Source organism: Aotus nancymaae, unplaced genomic scaffold (genome assembly GCF_030222135.1).
Source record: "Aotus nancymaae isolate 86718 unplaced genomic scaffold, 86718_ANA_hifiasm-v0.15.2.pri h1tg000059l, whole genome shotgun sequence".
NCBI classification, from domain to species: Eukaryota; Metazoa; Chordata; class Mammalia; order Primates; family Aotidae; genus Aotus; species Aotus nancymaae.
This window is the reverse complement of record NW_026988473.1, coordinates 66,800,084-66,813,364: the sequence shown is the minus strand read 5'-3', so window position 1 is coordinate 66,813,364 and position 13,281 is coordinate 66,800,084. Positions and strand designations below refer to the sequence as shown.

Below are 13,281 nucleotides of genomic sequence, written 5' to 3'. Positions count from 1 at the left end.
TTTGAGACAGGGTCTCACCCAGTCACCCGGGCTGGAGTGCAGTGATGTGAAACAGCTCAATGTAGCCTCGAACTCCTGAACTCAAGTGATCCTCTCGGGTATCTGGGACCATAGATGCATGCCACCACACCTGGCTTTCTTACTTTTTGTAGAGATAGGGTCTAGCCATGTTGGCCAGGCTGTTCCCAAACTGCTGCATTCAAGCAATCCTTCTGTCTTAGCCTCCTAAAGTAGGAGCATCTTATAAAACGGTTCATGGAATATGAATTTCTGAGTCTTATATACTTTAAAGTACCTTTGTTCTATTCTCATGCTTTATTGATAGTTTATCTCGGTATTGCATTCTAAGTTGAAAATCATTTTCCTTCAGATTTTAAAGTCATTGCTTTATTGTTTTTTTTATTGTTGCTATAGAGAAGTTGGAAGGGTTCTGATTTCTGATTCTTTATATATAACCTATTTGTTTCCCTCCGTCTCTGACAGTCTGTAAAATCTTCTCTTTGTCTGCAATTTTCTGAAATTTCACAGTGTGCTTGGTGTGCCGGGCTCTTTCAACCTGGCAGCCAGCATCCTTCAGTTCTCTGAAATTTAATTGAATTATATTGTTATAATTTTTCTTTTTTCTCTTCTTTCTTGGGAATTTCTCTTATTTGGGTATAAGACTTCCTGTACTGGACCTTTACAATATTCTTAACTTCTCTCTGCTGTTTCCATATCTTTGTCTTTTGCTTTTATTCTTTAGAAGATTTTGATTTTATCTTTCAATCCTTTTATTGAAGATTTTTTAAAATTCTGCTATTATGTTGTCAACATCTAAGAGCTCTTTTTGTTCTCTGTGTTTCCTTTATATAGCACCCTATTTTCATTTCATAGATGCAGTTTTATTTCATTTTTATGAGAATATTAGTGGTATTTCTGCCCTTGCATAGTATCTGTTTCCTTCAAGTTGCTTTTTTGTGTGTTTGCCACGGTCTGTATCTTTATTAGAGGCTTTCCCAAGATGTCACTCTAAAATGTGATCCTTGACTGTGTTGCTCCTGATTAAGAGAGGAAGGAAAAAAAGCTGTCAAGACCTTGACATTATACTAAATGAAAGAAGCCACTCACAAAAGACCACACAGTGTAGGATTTCATTTATATGAAATGGTCAAAATGGACAAATCTTTATACACAAAAAAATAGACTAGTATTTACTTACGGCTGGGGAGTGGGGGCAATGCGGAGTGACTACTAACGTGTATAGAATTTTCTTTGGGGGAATGGAAAATGTTCTAAAATTGTTTGTGGTGATGGTTGTACAACTCTGTGAATATGCTAAAAAAAAAAAATTGAATTGTACATTTTATTTTATTTTTTTACTTAATTCCTAGAGCAAAACTGTATATTTTAAAATGGTGAATTATATGGTATGTGATTTAAATCTCCATAAAGCTGTTTTTAAAAAGTGCCATCAGGAAACTCTAAATACAGAATAGAGATAATTGGCTCTGAGCCTCATGGTAGGGTGATCTGGTTGGGCTGTTTGTTGGGATCCCCGGATGTTAGCATCTTCAAGTTTTCCCTTGTGTACTCTCACCAAAGAAGTCTTTCACTCTTTTCTGCATGGTGGGTTCTACCTGACTATGCTTTGGTACTCAAGAGAAGGAATATGGGAAACTTTGCACTCTACCTTCTGTAGACATTGTTCCTTATCTATGATGTTTCCCTGTCAACCACGCTGGATACTGCCAGGCCAGAGACACTCTTATTTTTGTTATGGCTAATGCTAATGATTTACAAAAGTAGGGAGGGTAATACAGTGAATCCCCATGTACCCATCATTCAGGTTCACTAGTTTTCAGTTGATGGATATTTTAGTTTGCTCTGTATCCCCCAAGCCCCTTTCTCAGATTATTTCAAGCAAATGCTGGATATTTCTGTTTTGTGCTCTCCAGAGACAAGCCTTTGGAGTTTTGTTAATGAGGAGGGGGAATCTAGGTATCTAACTTCCTGAGTAGCTTTCTATCTTGTGTTCTTTATTCTAGCATCCCATACACCTGCTCTAGGAGTACAAGGTACTGTCAGTTCCTGTGCTTTTTAAGGATTCTGTGGTTTTAATAAGCTGAGTTCTAGATTTTCTCAGTATGCTAAGTCAATTACTACTTATTTATCTGCTTCCCAAGCTTCCAAAATGTGACACCATTGTCTTCTCTTGTCTTCTCTGTACTTGTAAGGTTTAGTTAATAAGAAGAAAGTACTTAACTGAATTTTTGTGGGGCATTTGGAATAAGTGAAATTAGAAGCCATTGTTCAGTATGACACCTTCTCCAGATTGGTTGCTCTTTTTTTTCTTTTCAATCATACCCTATCCTATTGTTAGTCCGTTTTTGCATTGCTACAAAGAAATACTTGAAGCTGGAAAAATTATAAAGAAAAGAGGTTTAATTGGCTCACAGTTTTGCAGGCTTACAGGAAGCATGGTGCTGGCATCTCCTTCTGGTGAGACCTCAGAAAGCTTACAGTCGTGACAGAGGATGACAAGAGCCAGAATGTTACATGTGAGAGTGGGAGCAAGAGAGAGTGAAGACAGAGGTGCCACACTCTTAAACAATCAGATCTCACATGAACTACTAGAGGCAGAATTCACTCATTACCAGGGGGATGGTGCTAACCATTCATGAGGGATCCGTCCCATGATCCAAACTCCTCACACCGGGCCCCAGCTCCAACATTGAGGATTACATTTCAACATGAGGTTTGAAGGGGACAAACATCCAAATCATATCACATATCCTATTCTACTCAGCCATATGGCCTTTTATATATATATATATATATGTGTGTGTGTATCTATATCTGTGTTTTTGTGGGTTTTTGTTGTTGTTGTTGTTGTTGTTTGAGATAGGGTCTTGCTCTGTAGCCTACGTGGAAGTGTAGTGGCATGATCAGAGGTCACTGTAGCCTCAACCTCCCAGGCTCAAGTGATCCTCCCACCTCAGCCTCCGTTGTAGCTAGGGCTACAAATGCACACCACTATGCCTGGCTAATTTTTTTTAATATTTTTGAAGAGATGGGGGTCTCACTTTGTTTCCTAGGCTGGTCTCAAACTCCTGGGCTGAAGCAAGGGCTTCCCAAAGTGCTGAGATTATAGTCATGAGCCATCATGCCTGGCTTTATATCTATAACATCTATCTGTATCTGTATATCTATACCTATCTATGTATTTTATTTGCCTGGAAAACTCCTTTTCAATTCTTTAAGAACAAAGAGGAATTTTTCCTTATTTTAACATGCCTCTCTTTTGACCTTAAGCCCAGGCAAAAGTAAGGAGTCCCGGCTTCTGTGTACTCCCCTCTTATTATCAAAGTGTTTGCTTGCACTTGGCTGCATTACAGTTTGTTTACCTATTTGTCCTGGCCTGTGAAGTAAGGACTATACCTTATTTTTCTTTGTATCATGTGCACAGTGCCTCATTCCCAGTAAACATGTTAATTCTGACTGGCTAATTCAGCATCGTACTTTCAGGAGTGGGGGCAGATGAGCTGCAATGCCTCTTTCCTTCTTGTCTTTTACAAGCACAACTGTTTGGTAAATATAAAGAGCAAAGCATGCCCTGTGGGCTTGTTGTTATGCAATGTTGTTCCCTTTGCTTTCAAGTCTGGTATTTTTTTACCCAGTCAGCAGGTTGCAGAGGGAGTGAGGGCAGCTATAAGAGTGTAAACATCCTAACAAAGAATGAATGGATTCAGTCAGAGATGTGTTGTTTCCTTCACTTGATAGAAAGCCTTGTGGTCTACACTGTGCTTCACAAGAGAAACTTCTTAGTTCTGCAGTATCTTCCATTGCTTTTTCTCTTCTGACAGAATGTCAGGAGAATGTTAAAAATTGCTGATTGTCTTGTTAAAAAATCAGATGTTAAGGTATTATCAATGTGAAGTCCCAATAAAATGCAAATGGATAACTTTGAAAGGGTAACATTTAACCTGTAGTTTCTTAAAGTATGTTCTTCAAGTTGCTATACATCTTCCTCCAGAGGAAAAGAAATGGAGAACTTACTAGTGTACAAACAAACTTGGGATGCTGGGTTTAACAGTTATATAGGGTTCCTGACTTCAAGACATCTCAGAGCTCAAAAGATGCTATAAATCTCTCCTCCAGGAGGAAAGAAATAGGGAACTAACTAGTAGTCAAACAAACTTGGGATGCTGGGTTAAACACAGTTAAGTAGGATTCCTTACTTCAAGACTTCTCAGAGCTTGTTACTGTGCATTGCAAATCTAAAGGGGTACATAGTAGGCAGCATTTTCTAAATTTACTTTACTTTTCTTCTGAGTAGCAGGAGCATTTGGGTATTGTGTTCTGGAAACAGCCTCTTAGGTTAATCCATCCTTTGTGATCTAGTTCAAATGCTACTTCCTCTAAGGCTTTTCTGCCTACCCCCAGATACATACAACCTTTTCCTTCTTTGAATTGTACTGCCTTCATTTGTCTAATTGTCTTCCCACCCTTCTCCTACCCTATAATACGTCATACATTTTTTGTACATGTTATATCACTTTCCACTGCAGCAGGGATATTGCCTTGCATAAAACTGCTCAAGAAATGTTTGCAGTACTGCGCTGGTTCCTTAGTTGAGTCATCCTAGAGTCCAGAGGGCACCGGTAGAGTGGGGAAGCCCAAGACAGATCTGGAGTTTGAGACCCTCACTCTTTAGGCGTGTAGATGGCTGGGGAGCTCACTTGCTGTGTCCTTGCTGGACACAGAGCCAGTGTAAGAGGCTGGTCCTGAAGGGCAGAATTGGAAAGCAAAAAACAGGAGATGCTGAGAATATTAATCAAATGTGCTGAAGGCCTGTTGTATGCCTGTGGTAAGCTTTGAATACTTAAACTTTCAAGTTGGTGATATTCTTCTGATTGTCTAGATGAGAAAATGGAGCATCGGAAAGGCAAAGCGGAAGTAAGTACTGGGGCTACAGAGATGAATAAAATCCAGTCCTTCCCCAAGAGGCCCCAGGATATGGAGTAGATAGTCATAAGTAAATACTTGTGAGCAGTGCGGTCACTGCAGTGCCTAAGCTCTGTGGAGGTATTGTGGGAGAACCAAATAGGAGACTCTAACCTCTATATGGGAGATGGGAGGGAAAGCATGGCAGGTGGTGAGTCCAAGAAAGCTTTCAGAAGGAGAGTGATGCCTGCGCAAGGTGGAATAAGAATGCAGGGACTGAAGCATGGAGGTGAGACGTATCATGGGAAATACACTCTTTCTGGGCTATAGAGTGTGAGTTTCGTGAGAACTAAGGCTGGAAAAGTTGAGAGGATATTATAAACAGGTTGAAGAGTTCTGGACTTGATTTTGAAATGGGAAGCCATTGTAGGGTTTCAGTCGGAGAGTGACTAGCCAGCATGTATTTTGGATATATATTAGCCAAAGTGGAAATAAATCTGAGCTGGGTAGGACCCAAGACAGGGACATCAGCTGGGGTTCTCAGCGCTGGTGAAGGGGAGATAGGATGAAGTCTCACCCAGGGCAGTAGCAGGAGTGCAGGAGAGGAGGGGACTGGTTTAATAAATATTCAGCGGGTAAAATCACCAAGACAAGAGTTAGGGAGCAGACAGGGCTCAAGTACAATCCTCAGGCTTTGTGCTTGTGCATGTCTCTTCTTCCCTTAAGCAACGTTTCAAGGCTGCCTTATCTGAGCGCTGACCTTAAGCAAATCCTATGTGAAATGTAGGTTTATGAACAATTAATTAGGAGACAGTGTTCTTTGGGGAGATTGTGACATGAAATTTCTTTAAATACTATTGCCTTCAGAGCATTTATATGTTGTGTATCTCAGAATTCTTATTTTTATAACTTCAGGGACAAATCTATTGGGTAAAGCAGTGGTTCCCAAGCTAGGTTGTCACCAGAATCAACTAATAATATTTTTTCCCCAACTATTATTTATGAAAAATTTTAATCATACTGAGAATTTAAGAGTAATAAATTGAACACCCAAATACCCACCAACTAAATTAAACAATTGTTAACGTTTTACCTTATTTCTCATGTACATATGCGTATATACATATGTGCTGGACTATTTGAAAGTAGCAGACGTTATAACACTTCATCTGAAATTCTCATTTCAGCATGTGTCTTCTAAGTATAAAGACATTTGACACAACATAATTATTGTATCTAAAACAAAAAACAAAATGATCATCTGCTATCAGGCCATGCTCATATTTCCACAGTTGTGACCAGGGGATATTTTTACTTCATTACTATTATATTTAAATTGTGCATTACTAATGAAAGAAACTTTTTGTAGTACTCTAGATTCCACTTCTGATTCTGGTCTGTTTTTCTTTTTTTATTTAAAAGTTGTCATTATTTTAAAATTATAAAATAAAAGATACTTATTTAAAAATTCAAGCAATGCAAAATGTCTAATAAAAAGATCTAAAGTAAAAATTGGAAGACCTTTCTCAATTATTGGAAGTTAATGGAACATACTTTCTTAATCAGAATATCTAGGGAAGGGATCCAGCACTTTTACTTCTAAGAAGCTCTTTGGCCCAAGTGTGGTGGCTCACACCTGTAATACCAACCCTTTGGGAAGCTAAGGCAGGAGGATCACTTGAGGCTGGGAGTTCAAGACCAGCCTGGGCAACATAGTAAGACCTTGTCTCTACAAAAATTTAAAAATTAGCTGAGCGTGGTGGCATGTGCCTGTAGTCCCAGCTACAAGGGAGGCTGAGGTGGGACAATCACCTGAGCCTGGCAGGTCCAGGCATCACTGACCTATGATCGTGCCACTGGATTCCAGCCTGGGCAACAAAGCAAGGCCCTGTTCCCTGCCCCTCCCCGCAAAAAACCAAAACAAAACAAAAAAAGAAGCTCTTTGGATGAGTTTAATATAGTTCACCTGGTACCAGCGTTTAGAAAACACTGGTCTATTGTAAGGCATACCTACAGCCATGATTTTTACCTGTGATCAAACCAAGAAGTACTTAATTAAGTGCCTGTGGTGCACTGAGCTATGTGCCAGGAATGTGGATGATCTGATGAAATATATAATATATGTGATCTGTCTTCAAGAACGTCTTGTTGGAGAGATAAAAGTGACATTCACAAAGTCATTAGGAGGAAGGGAATCAATATTTATAGAGCACTTCCTATATGCCAGGTACTGTGACAGGTGCTTTACAAAAATATCTCATTTAAATTTGACAACAGCCCTTGAGGTAGTGACATGGGATCTTTGGGGTGTCACTTTTCTGGCTGGAAACCTGTGGCTGGTAGCGCCTTTGCCCCAGTTTTGCTCAGGCCTTCTGGGCTTGTTCTGTTCACTTGGCCTGGCAGGCTGCGCTCAGCTCACGCTACCAGCCTGGATCCCATGCCTCCAAGGGAGACTGGAGTCAGGTGTGGAGCAGTGAGAGGTATGTGAGTGAGCATGGTGTCCGGCCTCTGCACAGCCAGATATGCCAGCTACCGCTGCAGGATGGGCAGCCCAAGGTGCCGGCATGGGTGCTAGCTCCCTGCAAGGCTGCAGCTGAACCAGGCACACTACAAGCAGCTTTCCCAACTGGCACTGGGAAATGAAGTGGCGCCTGGAAGCTTGGAGGTGCCAGGAGCCACAGGGCCCCAAAGAGGGAGTCACAGCCCTGGATCAGGGAGCTCCCAGGTCTGGGCTCCCTGGAGGGCCGCAGCTCTTCTCTCCTCTTCACCCGTAACCTGGCAAGCAAGGGACATGTTTCAACCCTGTTTGTGTTACAGCAACTCTTTTAGCCTTGCCGTTCAGTGGGTCCCAAGTTCTTGTCCTATGATGAGGAAGAATGAAATATGCAGACAGGTGGAGGGGTGAGAAAGACAAAGAGGAGCTTTATTGAGCAATATAACAGTTCAGAGAAGACCTTCAGTGGACAGCTCCTCTCCATAGCCAGGATGTCCTGATGAGTGTTTAACTCCTAGCAGAGGGTAGCTCCTCTCTGCAGGCAGGTGGTTCCCACAAGTGTTCAGTTCTCAGCAGAGAGGGTATCTCCTCTCTGCAGCTGGTCATCCTGTCATCTGCAACTCTTGGCAGAGAGGAGGCCCTAGAGTGGGTGGCTCCTCTCTGTAGCTCTCAGCAGAGAGGAGACCCTAAAGTAGGTGGCTGTACTCTGCAAGCAGGTTGTCCCATTGTCTGCAGCTCTTGGCAGAGAGGGCAGCTCCTCTCTACAGCTGGTTGTCTCATCCTCTTTCTGTTCTGTGCTCTGGCTCAGCCCAGGGTTTTTATTGGTCTCCGAAGGGAAGAAGTGCATGCAGTTGGTCCATGGGCAGGCCAAAAAAGGCATCACAGATCTCCACTCTGGTTTGTGGGACTGGCAGCTCAGCTCCCAGTCTTCAGGCCCTCCCTGGCCTGAAGCTGGGGCCTCAACAAGGACCCAGCCCCTTCTGTCCAGGAGCTTGTCTGCCTCCTGCCTCAGTTGTGGTGTCCAGGCTACTCGTGCCAATGGGCAACTGCAGGCCAGTGCTGAGCCGCCCTCAGCCCCCATCTTGGCTTTTCCCCATGCTTGTCCACTGAGGCAGCAGGGTCCTAGCATGAGCACACCCAGCCAGGCTGTGACAGTGCCCGAGCTTGACCCCAACCCTATTCTGAGATTACAGCAGGCACAAGGAGTAAGGCGAGGCCAGGCAGTGGAAGCAGGCACCTCTGAGCCTGCAAGGGCAAGGCAGGGTGGGGGGCCTTCCTGGGCTCCCAAGAGTACAGAGATGCCTGGGTCTGCAGCTGTGGTTTGGGTGGCTGCAGCTGTGCCAGGATTTGGGGGGAGGCTTCTGCCTGCTCCATGGAGGGGGAGGCCTGTGTCTACAACCATGGTTTGGGCAGCTGCAGTGGCACCTGGGTATCTCCCTCCCCAATTCTGAGGGGGCAGATCTCCTGCTTGTCCCCAGCTCTCACTGGCTCCAGGGATCATGAAGCCCCAGCCATGCCTTTCTGCCGCAGGCAGTGTGATGGCAGTGGCTAATCTAGACAGCTCACCACTGTCATCAGTAGGTAGTATTATTCCCATTTTCTAGTTAGGGGAACTGAGTCTCAGGGAATGACTTGCCCAAAGTCATTCAGTCTGTGAGAGTTGGAACAGAGCCACAGTTTCAACTCAAATCTATGTGAATCATGCTACTAAGCTACCTCTCACAGTAAGTAACAATGGCCAACAATTGTGTTGAAATTCCTACAGAAAAAAGTACTCTTGCTCCCACTCTGATATTTGAATCAGAGAATGATTGTGAGACCAAATATGATTAAGAGCTAAATTTGTGTGTACTAGTAACTTAGTGTTATAAACGTTCAGAGATGGAAAGATCAGGGAGGACTTCATGGGGGAAATGGCATCCCTGCTGCCCTGAAGGAAGAAGCAAACTAGAACAGTTAATAGGAAGCTAGGTGAGAGAAAGATGGGGCAGGGGAGTGGGGGTTTGTGCCGGCACATGGTAAACATAGTAGGCATGGAAAATCGGTGACAAAAGGTCACTTCCTAGCCACTTGCTTCCTGAGTTAGCCAGGCAAAGGGGAAATTAACAAAATAATCTGTACCTTAATTTCCATCTTCACTTCTGCTGAACATAAATACATAACTCTTATTTTTAAAAAAATGACATGGCCTTTTGGCCCGGGGTGGTGGCTCAACGCCTGCAATCCCAGCACTTTGGGAGGCTGAGGCAGATGGATCACTTGAGGTCAGGAGTTCAAGACCAGCCTGGCCAATGTGACAAAACTCCCATCTCTACTAAAAATACAAAACTTAGGGGGCATGGTGGCACATGCCTGTAATTCCAGCCACTCAGGAGGCTGAGGCATGAGAATCGCTTGAACCTGGGAGGTGGAGGTTGCAGTGAGCCGAGATTGTGCCATTGCACTCTAGCCTGGGTGACAGAGTGAGACTCTGTCTCAAAATGAAAAACAAAAAACACAAAAAAACTTTTTACACTCAGGAATAAAGCCAAATACTTAACAGCCAACTCATCTTCGACAAAGCAAACAAAAATACAAAGTGGGGAAAGGACACCCTGACAAATGGTGCTGGGATAATTGACAAGCAAAATGTAGAAGAATGAAACTGGATCCTATACAAAAATCAAGATGGATCAAAGAGACTTAAGTCTAAGACCCGAAACCATAAAAATTCTAGACAATATCATCAGTAAAACTCTTCTAGATGTTGGCTTAGGCAAAGAGTTCATAGCCAAGAACCCAAAAGTAAATGCAACGTAAACAAAAATAAACAGATGGGACCTAATTAAACTAAAATGCTTCTGCACAGCAAAAGAAATAATCAGCAGAGTAAACAAAGAACCCACAGAGTAGGAGAAAATATTCACAAACTATGCGTCTGACAAAGGACTAATATCCAGAATCTACAAGGAACTCAAACAAATCAGCAAGAAAAAAACAAATAATCTCATTAAAAAGTGATTGAAGGACACAAATAGACAATTCTCAAAAGAAGATAAACAAATGGTCAACAAACATATGAAAAAATGCTCAACATCACTAATTATCAGGGGAAATGCATATTCAAACCACAGTGAGATACCACCTTATTCCTGCAAGAATGGTTATAATATAAAAATAAAAAAATAATAGATGTTGATATGGATGTGGTGAAAAGAAAACACTTTATTTTTTTTGAGATGGAATCTTGGTTCTCTCACTAGGTGATTCTCCTGCCTCAGCCTCTGGAGTAGCTGAGACTACAGGTGCGTGATACCATGCCCAGGTAATTTTTGTATTTTTAGTGGAGACAGGGTTTCACCATGTTGGTCAGGATGGTCTCAATTTCCTGACCTTATGATCCACCTGCCTCGGCCTCCCAAAGTGCTAGGATTACAGGTGTGGGCCACGACACCTGGCTGAAAAGGAAACACTTTTACACTGCTGGTGGGAAGGTAAACTAGTACAACCACGTGGAAAACAGTACGGAGATTCCTTAAAGAACTAAGAGTAGAACTACCATTTGATCCAGCAATCCCACTACTGGGTATCTACCCAGAGGAAAAGTAGTCACTTTATGAAAAAGACACTTGCACACACTTATTTATAGCAGCACAATTCACAATTGTAAAAACATGGAAACAGCTTAAATGTCCATCCACCAACCAATGAGCGGATTAAGAAAATGTGGTATATATACACTATGATATACTACTCAGTCATAAAAAGGAATGAAATAATGGCATTTGCAATATCCTGGATGGATTTGGAGACCATTATTCTAGGTGAAATATCTCAGGAATGAAAAACTAAATATCATTATGTTCTCGCTTATAAGTGGGAGCTAAGCTATGAGGATGCCAAGGCATAAGAATAATGGACTTTGGGGACTTGGGGGGAAAGGTGGGAGGGGGTGAGAGATAAAAGAGTACACATTGGGTACAGTGTGCACTGCCTGGGTGAAGGGTGCACCAAAATCTCAGAAATTATCACTAAAGAACTTAGCCAGGTAACCAAAAAAAAAAAACTGTTCCCCAAAAACTATTTAAATAAAAAAATTTTTTTAAAAAGAAATTAAAAAACCTCTTTGCTACATTATTATTAATTACTATTATTTTGAGACAGAGTCTCACTCATGTTGCCCAGGCTGGAACGCACTGGCACTGTCACGGCTCACTGCACCCTCTACCTCCCAGGCTCAAATGGTATTCCCACCTCAGCCTCTTTAGTAGCTGGGACTACAGGCATGTGCCAACCATGCCCAGCTAATTTTTGTATTTTTTGTGGAGATGGGGTTTTGCCATGTTACCCAGGCTGGTCTCAAACTCCTGGGCTCAAGTGATCTGCCCAACTCAGCCTCCTCCTGCCTCAGCCTCCTGAGTAGCTGGGATTACAGGCACGCGTCACCATGCTCAGCTATTTTTTTTTTGTATTAGTAGAGACGGGGTTTCACCATGTTGACCAGGATGGTCTTGATCTCTTGACCTCGTGATCCACCCGCCTCGGCCTCCCAAAGTGCTGGGATTACAGGCTTGAGCCACCGCGCCCGGCCCTGTCATGCCCAGCTTTTATACCTTATTAAGTCACTGGAGAGTTTAGTCCCTAAAGTTTTTCTGCTGACACTGCACTGATTTTTTTCATGTCCCCATCTTCCCCTCCAACTCACTCTGAACATGAAAGGGCAAGTACTGAGGGTCCTGCAGCCAGTAGGACCCCAGCCAGATGTGCAAACATAAGTGACATTTGAGTGAAAATGTAATAATAGAAGTCTGTATGAGGAACAGAGCTTGCTTACACAGAAGTGAGAAGAGGGTGTGTGTTTGCATTGGCTCTCCTAAGTTCTCTGAAGATTGCTTCCAATTCTGTTCTGATTATCTTCAGAGCCTGGAGTTGGGACCTTCTGCAAACGCTGCTGTATATTTTGTGGTCAGTTGTGTAGAAAGAGAATGCACTTACAAGTCAAAACAGACCTGGATTAGTGTCCTGGCTTCTCTGTCTACCAATGTATTTGTTAACCTTGGGCACATTTTTAAGCTTTTAAGATTAAGTCTTACAGATTTCTGTAATTTATAATTAGGTCCCCTTTCTCTGCCATGATTAAATTTATCTCATCACTGAATCATTTTCAGTAACAAATAAACATACTCTAATATGTCTTATCTGGAAAGAAGCCAACCCTCCCAAATTCCTACAACCTTTTTAAATTTGTCTCTTAAATATTGCAAAATAAATTTTTTTTTAGACTTAAAAATCTGTTGACATGATATCCCCCTATAGCTATCTCCTAGTTCCCCTTCCCCTTTTCTCAGGAGCACTTTGATAAGTTGTCCATAGTTTTGGCTTCACTTTCCCCTCCACTCCCCCAACTCTAATCTCTTCCTCTCATTCCACCAGGACTGTCCTTGTCTCTGTCAACCAGTGACCTTCATGTTGCCAAATCTAAGGCCACTTCTTTGTTTTTGTTTTGTTTTGTGTTGAGACAGATTCTCACTCTGTTGTCCAGGCTGGAGTACAGTGGCATGATCAGAGCTCACTGCATCCTCAGCCTCCCTGGCCCAAGTGATCCTCCTGTCTCAGCCTCCTCGGCCCAAGTGATCCTCCTGTCTCAGCCTCCTTAGTAGCTGGGACTACAGTCTCGTGCCACCATGACCAGCTAATTTTTGTTTTTTTTTTGTAGAGATAGGATTTCGCCTTGTTGCCCAAGCTAGTCTCAGACTGCTGGTCTCAAGGAATCTGCCTGCCTCAGCCTCCCAAAATGCTGGGGTCACAGGCGTGAGCTACCATGCCCAGCCCACTTATTTGTTTTAATCTTACTTATTCTCTTAGCAGCATTTGACAAGAACTGA

The 13,281-nt window shown here is 42.6% G+C and overlaps 1 protein-coding gene across 3 annotated transcripts in view; it reads left to right on the top strand.

The window, feature by feature from the left end:
• The window catches only part of RAB30 (RAB30, member RAS oncogene family), a 97,312-nt gene that overhangs the window by 46,610 nt on the left and 37,421 nt on the right, over positions 1 to 13,281 (top strand). The window contains exon 1 of one of the 3 annotated variants that reach the window (XM_064365347.1): positions 9,043 to 10,701. The exons of the other annotated variants lie outside the window; for them this stretch is intronic. The gene's annotated coding sequence lies outside the window, so the exon portion shown is untranslated. Of the gene's footprint in view, positions 1 to 9,042; positions 10,702 to 13,281 lie in introns of those variants that run through there. 3 annotated transcript variants of the gene reach the window in all.